Consider the following 13,808-nt stretch of genomic DNA (forward strand, 5'->3'; position numbering starts at 1 on the left):
GGGCTTTGGTGGAAGAAATGTTTTAAAGATGAAGACGTGAGCCTGTTTACGGATGGGGCCAGGAAAGTCAAAGAACAGGATTAATAATAATCAGGGAGTAAGGAGGATGGGTTATAAATCACTTGGCATGAATTTTCTTCTGAATGTTACATCAATGTAGTTGCTTAGACATGCAAGTTTAATTTCTGTTTGAAATAAGGGGGGAAAGCCTACATGAATAGATTCTGGATTAAATTTAGTATCAGATTTAATTTTTACAGTCAAGAACAATTAAATTGTCTGCTCGAATTTTCTGGATCACGAGAGCTATTCACACTGAAATGTCTAACGTTTTGCTCGTTGTCAAAAAGAAAAAAAAGCCTTCAAGTGCTGACACGAAAAACTGTGCTTTATTTCAAACTGTGCAAATCACTGCAGTGACAGAAGCTCATCACACATATGAGAGAAGACATACTGGAAGTAAGATTCATCTCTCTTCTCCTAGTGGGTCTGCCATAAGTAGTAGCTTCCAACTAAATATCAATGAACGCCTGTTTTACTATTTCTCCAATCTTATTCATAGTTACAAAATCAGGACAATTTCCTTCTTCTATTAACTGCCATTTATTGAACTAAGCATTATTTCAAAGAAACGAAGCGCTAGTCATTGAAAAGTAATTCCATTTCAGATACCACATTAAACTTAACAGAGGCATTTAAACATGTTTGATGATTGAAAAAGTAAACATCCTTAAGTTATTCAGTTTCGTTCTACAGCTAACCCAAACTTAAATAAATCTTATCACATGGTTTCTAAAGGATATAGAGTAAAAATGTATTCTTGGGCTTTCCTGGTGGCGCAGTGGTTGGGAGTCCGCCTGCCGATGCAGGGGACACGGGTTCGTGCCCCGGTCCGTGGAGCGGCTGGGCCCGTGAGCCATGGCCGCTGAGCCTGCGTGCCCGGAGCCTGTGCTCCACATGGGAGAGGCCACAGCAGTGAGAGGCCCGCGTACCGCAAAAATAAATAAATAAATAAATAAATAAAAAATGTATTCTTCCCCAGCTCTCTCTCCTCCAAAAAGCTTTAAGAAGCTCAGCACAGAACTGAAAATTAAAATGAATCAAATAAAAGTGAATGAAAAATTACCTTCAGACTGACTCTATCAGTTTTAATGTCTTTACAAGCAAACTGAGTCACAGAGAAGGGGCCTGCACACTAGTTACAGCCTATACTTTCCCTATCAGGAGGGTCAATCACCTAAGCTTCTTAAAAGCAGTAAAAAATGAGACCATAGGATACAGCATAGATTTGTTATATCTTAAATATTAAAAACATGAAATGTCAAGATATATTTATTTAAAGTAACTGAAATTGTATGTCAGGATTTTTCTTTTTTTTCTGCTCTGAAGCTACTTTATGGAAATTTAAAAATCAGATGAAATTTCTGTGTCTTAGATCGGCATTAAAAGAAAAAATAAGGGAAGGGGGAGGGCTCTGCTTTGCTTTCCTTCAATTATGAAGCAAGGTGATACTCTGCATACTAAATTAATTCCATTTCGCATGTTGTTTAACTTACTTTGCATACCTACACTTCTATGTGTTCCAGGCAGTTTTTAAATTTAATTTTCGAAGCAAAACCACAAATCAAAGATGTTCAGAACAACCATTTTCTTTCTCTTATCCCCAGAATCATGGACAAGTTTTAACATAAGCTTCTTGAGGACAAGCACTCAAAATTTTATACCTTTGCTGCCCTGACATGTTTCAGCCTGCAGGCGGAATGCAGGAGAGGAAAAGACTGGCAGACTTGAAGTTGCCACACAGATCAAGACAATCGAGCCTCTCTGCAGTCAGTAAGGACATTTCTGGCATCTCTGAGGCTCAGCTGCCACTGTAACATCACTTCTAAGAGTGAATGTCCTGAATGTAGGGACTAGGCCTTTCCCAAATCATTTCCGTACCCCGTCCCATACTGAGCACTGGGCCTCTGTAATGAATGGTTCTTGACTACAATTCTCCGAATTCTACTGAAAATTTCAAAAGATAAGCCCAAGTTTTTTTTAACTTGATGAGTTTTTTTTTTTAATATACTTGTGAGCATGGTCCTTTCTTTTTAAAAAAAAATTATTTATTTAATTAATTTATGTTTGGCTGCGTTGGGTCTTTGTCACTGTGCGTGGGCTTTCTCTAGTTGTGGCGAGCGGGGGCTACTCTTCTTTGTGGTGCACGGGCTTCTCACTGTGGTGGCTCCTCTTGTTTCGGAGCACGGGCTCTAGGCGTACGGGCTTCAGTAGTTGTGGCAGGAGGGCTTCAGTAGTTGTGGCTCGCGGGCTCTAGAGCACAGGCTCAGTAGTTGTGGCCCATGGGCTTAGTTGCTCCGCGGTATGTGGGATCTTCCCGGACCAGGGCTCGAACCCACATCCCCTGCATTGGCAGGAGGATTCTTAACCACAGTGCCACCAGGGAAGTCCCCTTGATGAGATTTTAAGTGATGAAAAAAATAAGATCACACATTCTTGTACATCAAATGCTTTCCATAATTCATTAACCAAATATTAACTACTAAATAACAACTATCTTATTTCAGTATGAAGAACTGAACCACAAACTAAACTTACAGTTTATTTTGATACTTTTTTTTATTACTGTGACTCTCTTATAATTTCTGTGCTAGTGAAATGAAGGTAGTATATCACCTATTTTTACAGAGTTATTAGAAGGATTAAATAAATATTAATAGAAATGCTTTGGAAACTGCAAAGCTATATAATATTGCTTTGTTAACCAAAAAACATTTACAGTTTTGTTATTTTATTTATAACTGGTCCCAGCTACTCTCTATACCAGCTGCAAAAGAATTTTCTGCAATGACAAAAATGTTTTGTATCTGCCTATTACTATAGCCACTTGTCCTATGTGGCTATTCAGCACTTAAAATGTGGCTAGTGAGGACAAGAAACTGAATTTTTAATTTAAGATTTTCAGTAGTCCATGTGGTCAGTAGCTACCAGATTGGACATCACAACTCTGTAGCTTCAAAAACATATAACTTTTCACTGTTTTAAAAAAAAAAAGTTCAAGAGATAAAATTTTCTTTGTTTTCTCACAGTGTTCACTCTTTTCAACATGGGACAGTACTATTTAAAAATAAGAGACAACAACTTAGAGAAGCAAAACCCCACTTAATACAGATTATTTGGCAAAGGGGTCTTTAAGAACAAACCATCAAAACTTCATTTTGATGTAGCTTATTTGACAACTGAGGTCTCCAAAACATCTAAATGGCATATACTAAAAACTGGCACATACTAGGTGCTTCGCAAATAACTAATAATGAAAGAAGGACACGAGAGACTATCTTTCGTATATATCTCAGCATTCCAAAGTTAGAGGTTGGCCCTGCCCACCAACATCACCAGCAGGCACAACCTCTACTTCCTGAATGAGCTCTACTTGAAATGTGTCACCTGGTAGATAGCAAACATACAAGACAAGGGCCCTGCCTGTAGAGCTACAATCAACTTGGAGGAAAGAGACGAGAGAAAAGTTAATCAGTAGATGTTAACAGTCCAACACAACAACAGAAAAACCACCATGGGGAATTTATCATTAAACGCCAGAGAAAAGAGACATTTGGAGAAGGAGAGATGACCATCAGCCAGCGGTCTTAGGTCACACACACAAGGAAGGATTTGAACTAGGTCTTGGAGGGCTGTGAGGATTGAAACAGACAGCACAGGGAGTCAGGAAACAGTGAGTAGAAACCGGTTTTGCTGACGCAGAAGGTTCAGGAAGGAGAGTAATTAAGGTTTGATTGTGAAGGGCCTTTATTGGTAGGCAGGCTGGAGTCTAAAGTGATCCTGCAGGGTGAAAAATGGGGACTCACTAAAGGTTAGAGTGGAGAGGGATGACTAAGGTTATAAACAAAGTATTTCATTATTCATTTACCCAAGGCAGGCATCTGGTGCTTAATATGTATGTCAGGCACATTGCTAGGTGAGGGTTACAATGACGGCTGTGACACAGTTCTAACCTGGACAGTGCTCACAATACAGCCAGGAACACAGACAGAGAAATAACTTGAACACTGTGTGACACATATTTGTAGCAGAGTTACATGCAAAGTGCTAAGAAGCACAGGTGGGAAGGTTTAAATCTGCAGAGAAGGGCAAAGGAGGCTTCACCAAGGAGGGGTCATTAAGTTAGACCTTGAAGGGAAAAAACCATGAACTCACCAGGCAGAGAAGGGCGTACCAGCTACCTACAGAAAGCCTTTGGGAAATCTAAAATTTGTTGGGAAGATCGTACTTCTATGAAATTAAAAGGTGCTAAGGTTGTATCATTCAAATATAGAGAAAGGGGCTTCCCTGGTGGCGCAGTGGTTGAGAGTCCTCCTGCCGATGCAGGGGACACAGGTTCGTGCCCCGGTCCGGGAGGATCCCGCATGACGCGGAGCGGCTGGGCCCGTGAGCCGTGGCCACTGGGCCTGCGCGTCCGGAGCCTGTGCTCCACAACGGGAGAGGCCACAACAGTGAGAGGCCCGCGTACTGCAAAAAAAACCAAAAACCAAAAACCAAAAAAACAACTCGGTAATAAAAGATGCAAGACCTGGTTTCACAGACAAGGTTTTTATAATTTACCAAAACTATAAATCTGGGCCTCCCTGGTGGCGCAGTGGTTGAGAGTCCGCCTGCCGATGCAGGGGATACGGGTTCGTGCCCCAGTCCGGGAGGATCCCATATGCCGCGGAGCGGCTGGGCCCGTGAGCCATGGCCGCTGGGCCTGCGCATCCGGAGCCTGTGCTCCGCAACGGGAGAGGCCACAACAGTGAGAGGCCCGCATACCGCAAAAAAAAAAAAAAAAAAAAAAAAAAAAAAAAAAAAAACTATAAATCTAACTTTTAAATTACCGAGGTCACATGTAATTCAGTGTATAATTATAGAAAGGAAGCTTTAAAAATTATAATTGAACCCAGTAATTGCATTCCTGGACATTTCCCTCAGAGAAATATAAACTTATAACATAAAAACCTGCATAGAGATATGTCTAGTAGCTCTGTAAATTGAAAATAAATTCAGATGTCCCTCAAAGTGTGAACGGTTAAACGAACTGTGGTACATTCTTATTATAGAATACTACACGGCAATAAAACAGGAGAGAACATTGATACGTGTAACAACTTGCATGAATTTCTAAAAAATTATGCTGAGGAGACAGATACAAAAAACTCTCAAGTTACATACTGTATGATTTCATTCATGTAACATTCTAGAAATGATGAAATTATATAAGTAAATTATATTTCTATAATGTATAGAAAGAGGACAATTAGTGGTTGCTAGAGATTAAGGAGGGGGTGAGGATGGGAGAGAAGTGGAAGTGTGACGGCAAAAGGGCCACACGAGAACCCTTGGAGTGATGGAAATGTTCTGTATCTTGATGGCATCAATGTTAATATCCAGACTGCGATACTGTTCTATGGTTTCGCAAGCTGTCACCACTGGGGTTAAATAGGCAATGAGTACACAAGATGTGTGTATTATTACTTCTAACTGCATGTTCTGTGAGTTCTGAGTTCATAATCATCTCACAATTAAAAGTTTAATTTTTAAAAATTATAATTTATTCAAATTTTATCACAGTGATTACTTGAGGTTGGGGGAGGAACCACCAAAATGTTTAAGAGTGTTTCTAACTACACTTTTATTTATTTATTTTTTATTTATTTATTTTTTTTTGCGGTACGCGGGCCTCTCACTGCTGTGGCCTCTCCCGTTGCAGAGCACAGGTTCTGGACGCGCAGGCTCAGCAGCCATGGCTCATGGGCCCAGCCGCTCCGCGACATGTGGGATCTTCCCAGACCGGGGCACGAACCCGCGTCCCCTGCATCGGCAGGTGGACTCTCAACCACTGCGCCACCAGGGAAGCCCCTAACTACACTTCTAAAACCAAACAAAGGTTTGCTGCACCCACTACATCAGAAACAAGCTGCGAAATTTCCTGTTTTATGAGTATTAATGTTCATGTAATTTTATAATGCTAATTATGCTTGTATTATTTTACTAACTTTTTCCTTTGAAAGACTTCATGTGCTTAAAAATGCATCTACTTTTCACCTCAATTCATCAGCTGAATATAACAAAGATATTACTAATTCACAAAAGGCAAGGACACAGAAAGTTTGCTCAATGTTATATGGCCAAAACCTGACCAAGCTTGTCTTGGTGCTTCATAGCTACATATTAATACTCTGAGAAAGAGCGTGCTATGTAAACTCATCTCACCATAGTTATAATCCAGGCTATAATGAATATGAATCAGTCTGTTTAAGATTTTCTAATTAATGTCTTCAGCAAGGAATTTGACATAATTATTTATCTACCAAACTGTATTACAAAGGTAATTGTTTAAATAAGGCAGAATGCAGTTTTTCCATTGAAACATGTACAATAAATAGTTTTGAGTGTCTAAGACCAAACGGTTTACAGAAGTAGTTTACAAAAGGAAAGAGGGACGGCGATAGGCAGGGAGAGGTTGATCCTAGAGTAGAAGGTGAAGGTATGCCAAGACTGGAATTAAAAACCCATTCATTCAATTAAGGTATCCAGAAAGACTGGAGGTCAAGATTAAGTCATGCAAAAAAAAACAAAGTCCCTGCTCTCAAGTAGCTCAGGGAAGTAGAAGGACCATAGGAACTTGGAACTGATATACTCCAGTTACATCTTAGGATGATGGATTTATGGATTTATGTTGTTTCTATGGAAAATTGCATTCAAAGTTCTGATCAAGTAACTCAGAAACAATATTTTGGAAGACTGACACCTGCCAATATATTGTCCAAAGATTTCAGACTGACACATATTTCTCATATGTGGACAGTCTGAGTTAGACATTTAACAGCTGAATTGCTTATTGCAGGTCTCAAAATAACAGCAGTTCTTGTGAAAGTCCAGTTGGGTTTTCTGATTCCTCTTTCAGTGCTTTTTAAAAACTGACTTTGTTGCTTTTTCAGTCATTGATAAATTGACAGTAAGTGGAAAATTCCCATCAGGGCATCAGTCTGAGGTTCAAGGTAAGATTCAATGAGACCATTTATTCTAGCAGATGTCTCAAGAGATTTTCAAAACATTCTTCTGTTTATTCATAACAACAAAAGGGAGTATTTTCAATAATAGATAATACGTTTGGACTTATAAAGGCATAAAAATTGTATAAAGAAAAGCACAAAACACAATAAACTAGAGTAATGCTATATGAAAACGAAAAAAGAACTTACTTAAAATGGCAGGTCCTAAGGCATAAATTATGGTTCTTCATAAATAATGCATTTTCATTGTGACCAATTATTTTACATAGGCTATGAGGTAAAGTACTTCAAGAAATATAAACCAAATAATCAAGTTCATGATTAAAGCCTTTTCTGAAATCACTATTATTACTGGTAGGCAGCACTTTTTCACATGCAGGCTTTTTCCTAAGAAAGCCGCTGACAGTGGTTAACACAGCCGTCTATCTAGATTCTGGTAACGTGTCACATAACACACCTAAAAAGTAGGTTTAGCTAAAACCTAGTGAATACAAAGTCATTTTACAGCTCATCCTTAATACTTACAGAACAATTTTGCATGTTTATTTATATACCAAAGTTTTCTAGAACAATTTTTTCCAGTTCATGTGTATTATCTTTACCAACTAAATGGTAAAATTAATCACAGCTTCCTCAAAGATGGAGAATACTGAATTCAACACAGACTATAAAACTCCCTAGGAGACGCAAAAGGGAGGGGATATGGGAACATATGTATATGTATAACTGATTAAATTTGTTATAAAGCAAAAAAAAAACACCTCCCTAGGGAAACTCATCTTTTGGCCATGAGGCCTAGCACTGAGTCTCACACAGAGCAGGGGACAAATGAATGATGACTAAATGGAACCAAAATGAATCATGTATCTTTTTAAATAAGAGGTATATAAAACAAAACACAATTCTTCACACACAGTAGGACTCCAGCAAATATCTGAAGTGCTAATTGTGTTCAGTCCCCTCACTTGGACCCCTGGTGGTACTTAGGACTAAGAAGTTATTCTAACTAGATTAGTCCTTGTTCCCCATTCAATCCAGGTTGCAGGTGTCAGACAATATGATGAACCTCACTGCAAAGTGGTTATTACTGGTTTCCACTTTGAGTGTTTACAATTCTCTTGAAGGTATAGAAACTTAAGAGCCTGTTCAAGTGTTTACTTTGATCATACTGAAAATTCAATCAATATTGCATGTATTAGTAGTATGATTCTCCTTTTTGAAAATAATGTACTTATTGTATTAGTAAAGGGAAATAGTCAATCTCAATATTTTTAAATTACTGTATATGGAGGTATACATATGTAAGTTCTATAGGAATTTTTCCCCCTTTGTGGGGGAGAGCAGGATCTAGGAGAAAATCTCTTTGCTGGATTTTTTAATTGCTTAAAAAAAAAAAAAAAAAAAAACAGACACAAGAGCACAAATCTAAGTAAAATATCATCCTGTTGAAATATGCTGCAATTTCTGAACACTGGTTGGTTGGCCATGCACGAAAAAACCAGAGTTAAATGAAACGACCTATATTCTATAATGAGATATAGATCAATGAGTTCTGTTTATGGAAAAGCAACAGTTTTTCCAGAGGAACAACTCTGTCTCAGTTGCTTAATTTCTTTGAGGACAAATCAAACCTTTTAGGGGAAATCGAACCAAAGCAAATGGTAAATGGACCTTTCTCATTTTAACAAGACCAGTCCCATCTAACCACCACCTAAATTAACTTCCCTTCTATTTCTATCCAACTTCTGGAAAATTTAGCCTCAACAAGGGCTTAAGCCTCAAATGTGCACAGCAGACTGGTCTGTTAACAAATGAGTCCAAGAAGGTAGACACTAACTCAGCCATTATGGGGACAAATGTTTGTCTGGCTGCAACATTTATATTTTTAGAAGCTGAGCATTTCATGTGTATAACTTCAATTTTCTCCCCTTACCCCAGAGGGTAAATTGTAATAAATTCTTGAGAAGACAGTACATTCTTGCTGAGGAAAAAATACAACAGAATGAGAATGCTGGCTGTGCTAAGAGAAGTGAAATGTAAGTACTAGAAGGACTCTAGAGAGCATCTGGTCCAACACCTTCATTTCATAAGATGAGAAAACCAGAGCCCAGAGGAGTTAAATGACTTGCTCATGGCACACACACCAGCTGAGTAATACGGCCAGGTCTAGGACTAGAGACTACATCTATTAAACCACCGTCTTTTGGTTTACATCAAGTATTTTCCAAACTTTTCTTCTAGTTTTTCTTGCTTTGGTAGTTTCCTGCCAATTTCAAGTGTGAACTTCAGAGAGAAAAGGCAGCTTTTAAAGAGTTTATTTACAACGTGCATTTTAGTCCATAATTGGTTAACACTAACACTTTCTTCACATGTTGACTAGCAAAGACATTTTATAAAATGACTACCACTTAGAATTGCAAATGCAATAGTTGCACACACATTTAAAAGGTATGTTTTACATTTTGCAAGTGTATAATACTACCAGTCTTTACCTTTTAAAGGTAACAGTTTATTAAGATGTGTTTACCCAATCTCCTACACATTAGTGGTGTTTACATGCCTCTAAGTACTGCCTGCCGAACAAGGTCTAACTTCCCTATTTTAAAAAGGCCCTGAGTTGATTTATTTTGCTGGATTCTCTTCTTTAAAAGCAATCTCTTGCAAACTACCAAGCTCATAATAATTTTTCTTCAGTAGTTTATTTCTTCCCCGCAAGATCCTATTTAGATTCATAATCATATTGACTAAGATCACAGAAAACAAGCCAGTAATTTGCCTGGCAAATAGTAGATGCTACAGAAAGCATCATTAAGTACCACAATGGAAGAATAAAAACAACTTAAATGTATTATGAGTTGGCCCTAAGCCAGGCCCTGTTGTAAGTGCTTTACATGTATTAACTCATTTAGTCCTCACAACTACAATATGAGGTGGATAGTTTTGTCATTCTGTTTTACAGATGAGCAAAATGAGATCCAGAGAGATTAGATAATTTACCAAGTTACACACCTAGCAAACAGAAGAGGCAGAATTGAACCATGACACTCTGGCTGCTAACTACAACACCTCACTGACTTATAATGACACTTCTCATGGGCTTCGCTCTGTGTGAAGGTAAAATCCCAAAGACTTTCCCTGGCCTAAAGTACCTTGGTTCACCTTGAACTGGGGTGGGGGTAGACAGAGACCTTAAAAACATTATATGGTTCATTCCCTTCCCCTCACTTCCCAAAATTATACTGTTAAAGAAAAAAAAGCTATTTAAGGTGAACATGAAGGAGATTCAAAAGTCTCAAAAGAGAACCCCAACTTCCTGTTGTTATGATTTGGGGTAGAAGGGAAAATAGGAATGATTATATACAGCAATGCTTATGAAACCTTTTTTCTTAAAATAAAAAACAAAAAAACCCTGAGAACTTTGGGAACCTTGAGTTGAAATATATCTTAGATCAATGCAATCCAAAACCTGCACTTTTAAAAGGAGGAAGCTGTAACCCAAATATGAAATGGTTTGTGGAGGTCATAACGTTTAATGGCAGATCTCCTAATTTCTGGCTTAGGGTGCTTTTCACCTCTTCTCATGTTTGCAGTTAAAGAGAGAGCTTACAGTGGACCAGAATTTCAGATACCACCTACCCACTGTTTTAAGTCTATTTGTAAATGGGCTGTGGGTGTCCATGAAAAATTATATTCTAAGTTCCAGGCCAGGCCCCCAAAGCCTGCATGGTACTCTGATAGCCCCTCTTCAACCTCACATTTTACATAACTTTCATAAAAATATAATCATTTTTATGACAAAAACCCACATCTGCTCTAAATTCAACCTGGAACACTAGGCACCAACTTCTATATTCTATGTAAGTGGTCCCTGAAAGGGGGCTTTCTCCACCTCTCCAAGCAGACAGATGCATTGGTAGTGGTAGTGGCACGTGTGTGTTGGGGCGGGCAAGGACGACAGAGGGATCCAGATTAGGGAAGAGCAGAATAAACACCCTTGGATGTTTGTAACTCACTAAATTCATACTGAATAAGACAATAACTATAGAAGTTAAACATGCCTTGGCTGTTGATGAAAAAAGGGTTACTGGTTCCCCTGACCCTCTCCCTCCCCATCCTTTATTTGTGAGTTCTGGACTTTGTGAGGGCTATATTGTATATCAGCCTACAGGGATTGGCATCTAACCAAACATCAGGCATTATTCAGTTCATGAAAAATGCTTCACAATGATATGATTTAAAATAATTCAGACACTTCCATATTTTAATTTATGTATTTTATAGTATTAAAAATGTACAGTGCAATCTCTAATGACATTTGATCACCTGCAATGAATCACTATATATGAGTCATAATAAACTATATTATCAAGACTATGAATAATGAAGTGATCAGCAATGTAGCCAACATTTATTGGTATATCAAATATATTGGTATATCAAATTTATTTTAATAAATAAAATTATCAAATAAATCTAAATCATAATTAAAAAAACTCCTCAGACCAATGACAAATGGAATGTCTATAGCATTCTAAGTTTAACTGAAGAGCACCATCATGTAATATCCCCAATTTAGTTATGGTGACACAGCCTCCAAAAGATGAAGAAAATTCCACTGAATTACTGAAGTGACAGGGGGAGCAACTTCTGAATGTTGTACAACTTCTCAGCTGCAACCAGTAAGCACGTGAATTATTGCTGTTTGTGACTTAGGGTCTGATGCCCTTACCCTTGAAGAAGTCTGTTATTTTTCACTGCTGGGCATCAAACTGACTTGCTAACTGTTATCATCACTAACTGGAAGTATACAAAGCCTTACATCCAGTTTTACTTTGTCTGTCTCTGTCTCTCTCTGTTTGCAGCTATTTATAGTTACATTTTGGGCATGAAATAGTTACTTAATATTCCTAACATATCCAGCCTATTGGTGTTATGAATTAGATTCTTCTTCCCCCTTCAGTGCAGAAAAAGCACTACAAAACCATTTAACACATTGAGGAAGTAATTATCTCCCAGTACACTGAAGGTGTGAAGGCAACTTCCCAAAGTGACATACAATTCCATGAATGATTAAGCCCTAGAAGAACCCTAGAATAACCTCTACTTCATCTTCCAGTTAAAAACAAAGGAATAATGTCCATTGTAAAATGAAACAAATTATGGGCATACCTTTTGACTGGAACAGAAAAAAAAATTAGCTTATGGAGCATCTCAAAATACCTTAATATTTCAAAGTAGTAATGTGAGGCACTGGACTTAAATGATCGGCATCATCCAGGGTATGAAAATTCTCTATTTAAATTAACCCCTGGTCAACAGCAAGGAAATAACTCAGTTTGAAAACTGGCAATAATTGGATTTTTAAAATTAAATAAATTTTAAAGTTTTAAATTAAATTTATTTTCCCAATGTGTATAGAAAACAAAGAAAATTGCAATTCTGACTTAATATAGACAATCCAGATACTCAAGGTCATACAATTGCTAAAGTTTTTATTGAACTCAGTTTGGTAGTAGTTTCCTTAAATTCAAATTGTGTCAGAACTACTCACATAATTAGATTTGGTTTATTAAGCTTGTAAATGCAGCAACAGCCCTTCCCCCCCCCATGAACACCAGCTGCTCCTACTTTCTGCTTACCTTTTCTCATGCCTTCCATCTCCACCGTGGCTCCTCTATCTCCCTCCGAAGACAGTACAGGTAAGAATTCAGATAACTGGACGTTTCGCCCCCCAAGTTAGAATCTTCTACGTCATACATAAGACACGAAATGCAGCTACCTTCTCTTATGTAATAGTGGGGTTGGGGAGGGAACGCACTCTGATCCAAACAGTTTATGTCATTTTACTGTGAATGATCACCAGTTTCAAAACTTCCTCCCTTCAAATATCTATGACAAATAGAATATATTTCTAACTGAAAGCCTACCTTTACTTGAAGCATGTAAAACTATTTGTATAGCCAATCATTCACACACACACACACACACACACACACACACACACACACACACACACACACACACACACACACACACACATTCTCTATATACCTGAACAGGCTATTTCGATTTCTAATGTGGCAGAGAAACTCAATGTGCTTTTACTTTCTAATCTTCACATCAAATCAAATATGCACGTGTTAAACTCTGCTGTGAGGACTGTGTTACATAAGTTTCCTGTCAGCATCTCCAAACACTTCCCAATATCCTACACAGTGTTACTAACTCTAATTTAGAGCTAAATCTCTAAATTAGAAGGTCCACTAATTACGAACATACCTGAAAAGCAATGAAGCAGCCAAAAGACACTACCTTACCCAGCACAAAGTTTTTTTCTTTTCTATTTTTCCTTTCCATTGGGTCCTTAAGTAAATAAAAGGCTCTCATCTTATACTTTTCAATGCCCTTGATCCCTACACAGTAGTGTTAGAAGACAGCTGGACAATCAACTTATTGTTTTCCTGAATCTGATACAAAATAGCCAAGTGTGGAGAGGCTTATAGTAAATTCAACCTCCAAAGAAAATTGTGTCAAATAAAAGCACACATAGCATGCTTTTCCAAATCCAGAAACACTTATTTTGGACATCAATTATTCTCATTTTCATGTTACCATTTTCCACAACTGTTTCACAGGTACCAGAAATTAGGATACTTTCTACAGTAATATACTACATTCAAAAAGAGAAGCAGTCTTCTACTTTACCTTTAAAAATAAGAGAATCTAAGCCCAATTCTAGAA

At 37.9% G+C, this 13,808-nt stretch overlaps 1 protein-coding gene across 11 annotated transcripts in view; it reads right to left on the reverse strand.

The window, feature by feature from the left end:
- PKP4 (plakophilin 4) overlaps nucleotides 1-13,808 on the reverse strand; it is a 247,608-nt gene that overhangs the window by 231,755 nt on the left and 2,045 nt on the right. The window lies entirely within an intron of this gene.

This window comes from Mesoplodon bidens, assembly GCF_964165515.1.
Source record: "Mesoplodon bidens genome assembly, chromosome: 8".
In the NCBI taxonomy this organism is placed as follows: Eukaryota; Metazoa; Chordata; class Mammalia; order Artiodactyla; family Ziphiidae; genus Mesoplodon; species Mesoplodon bidens.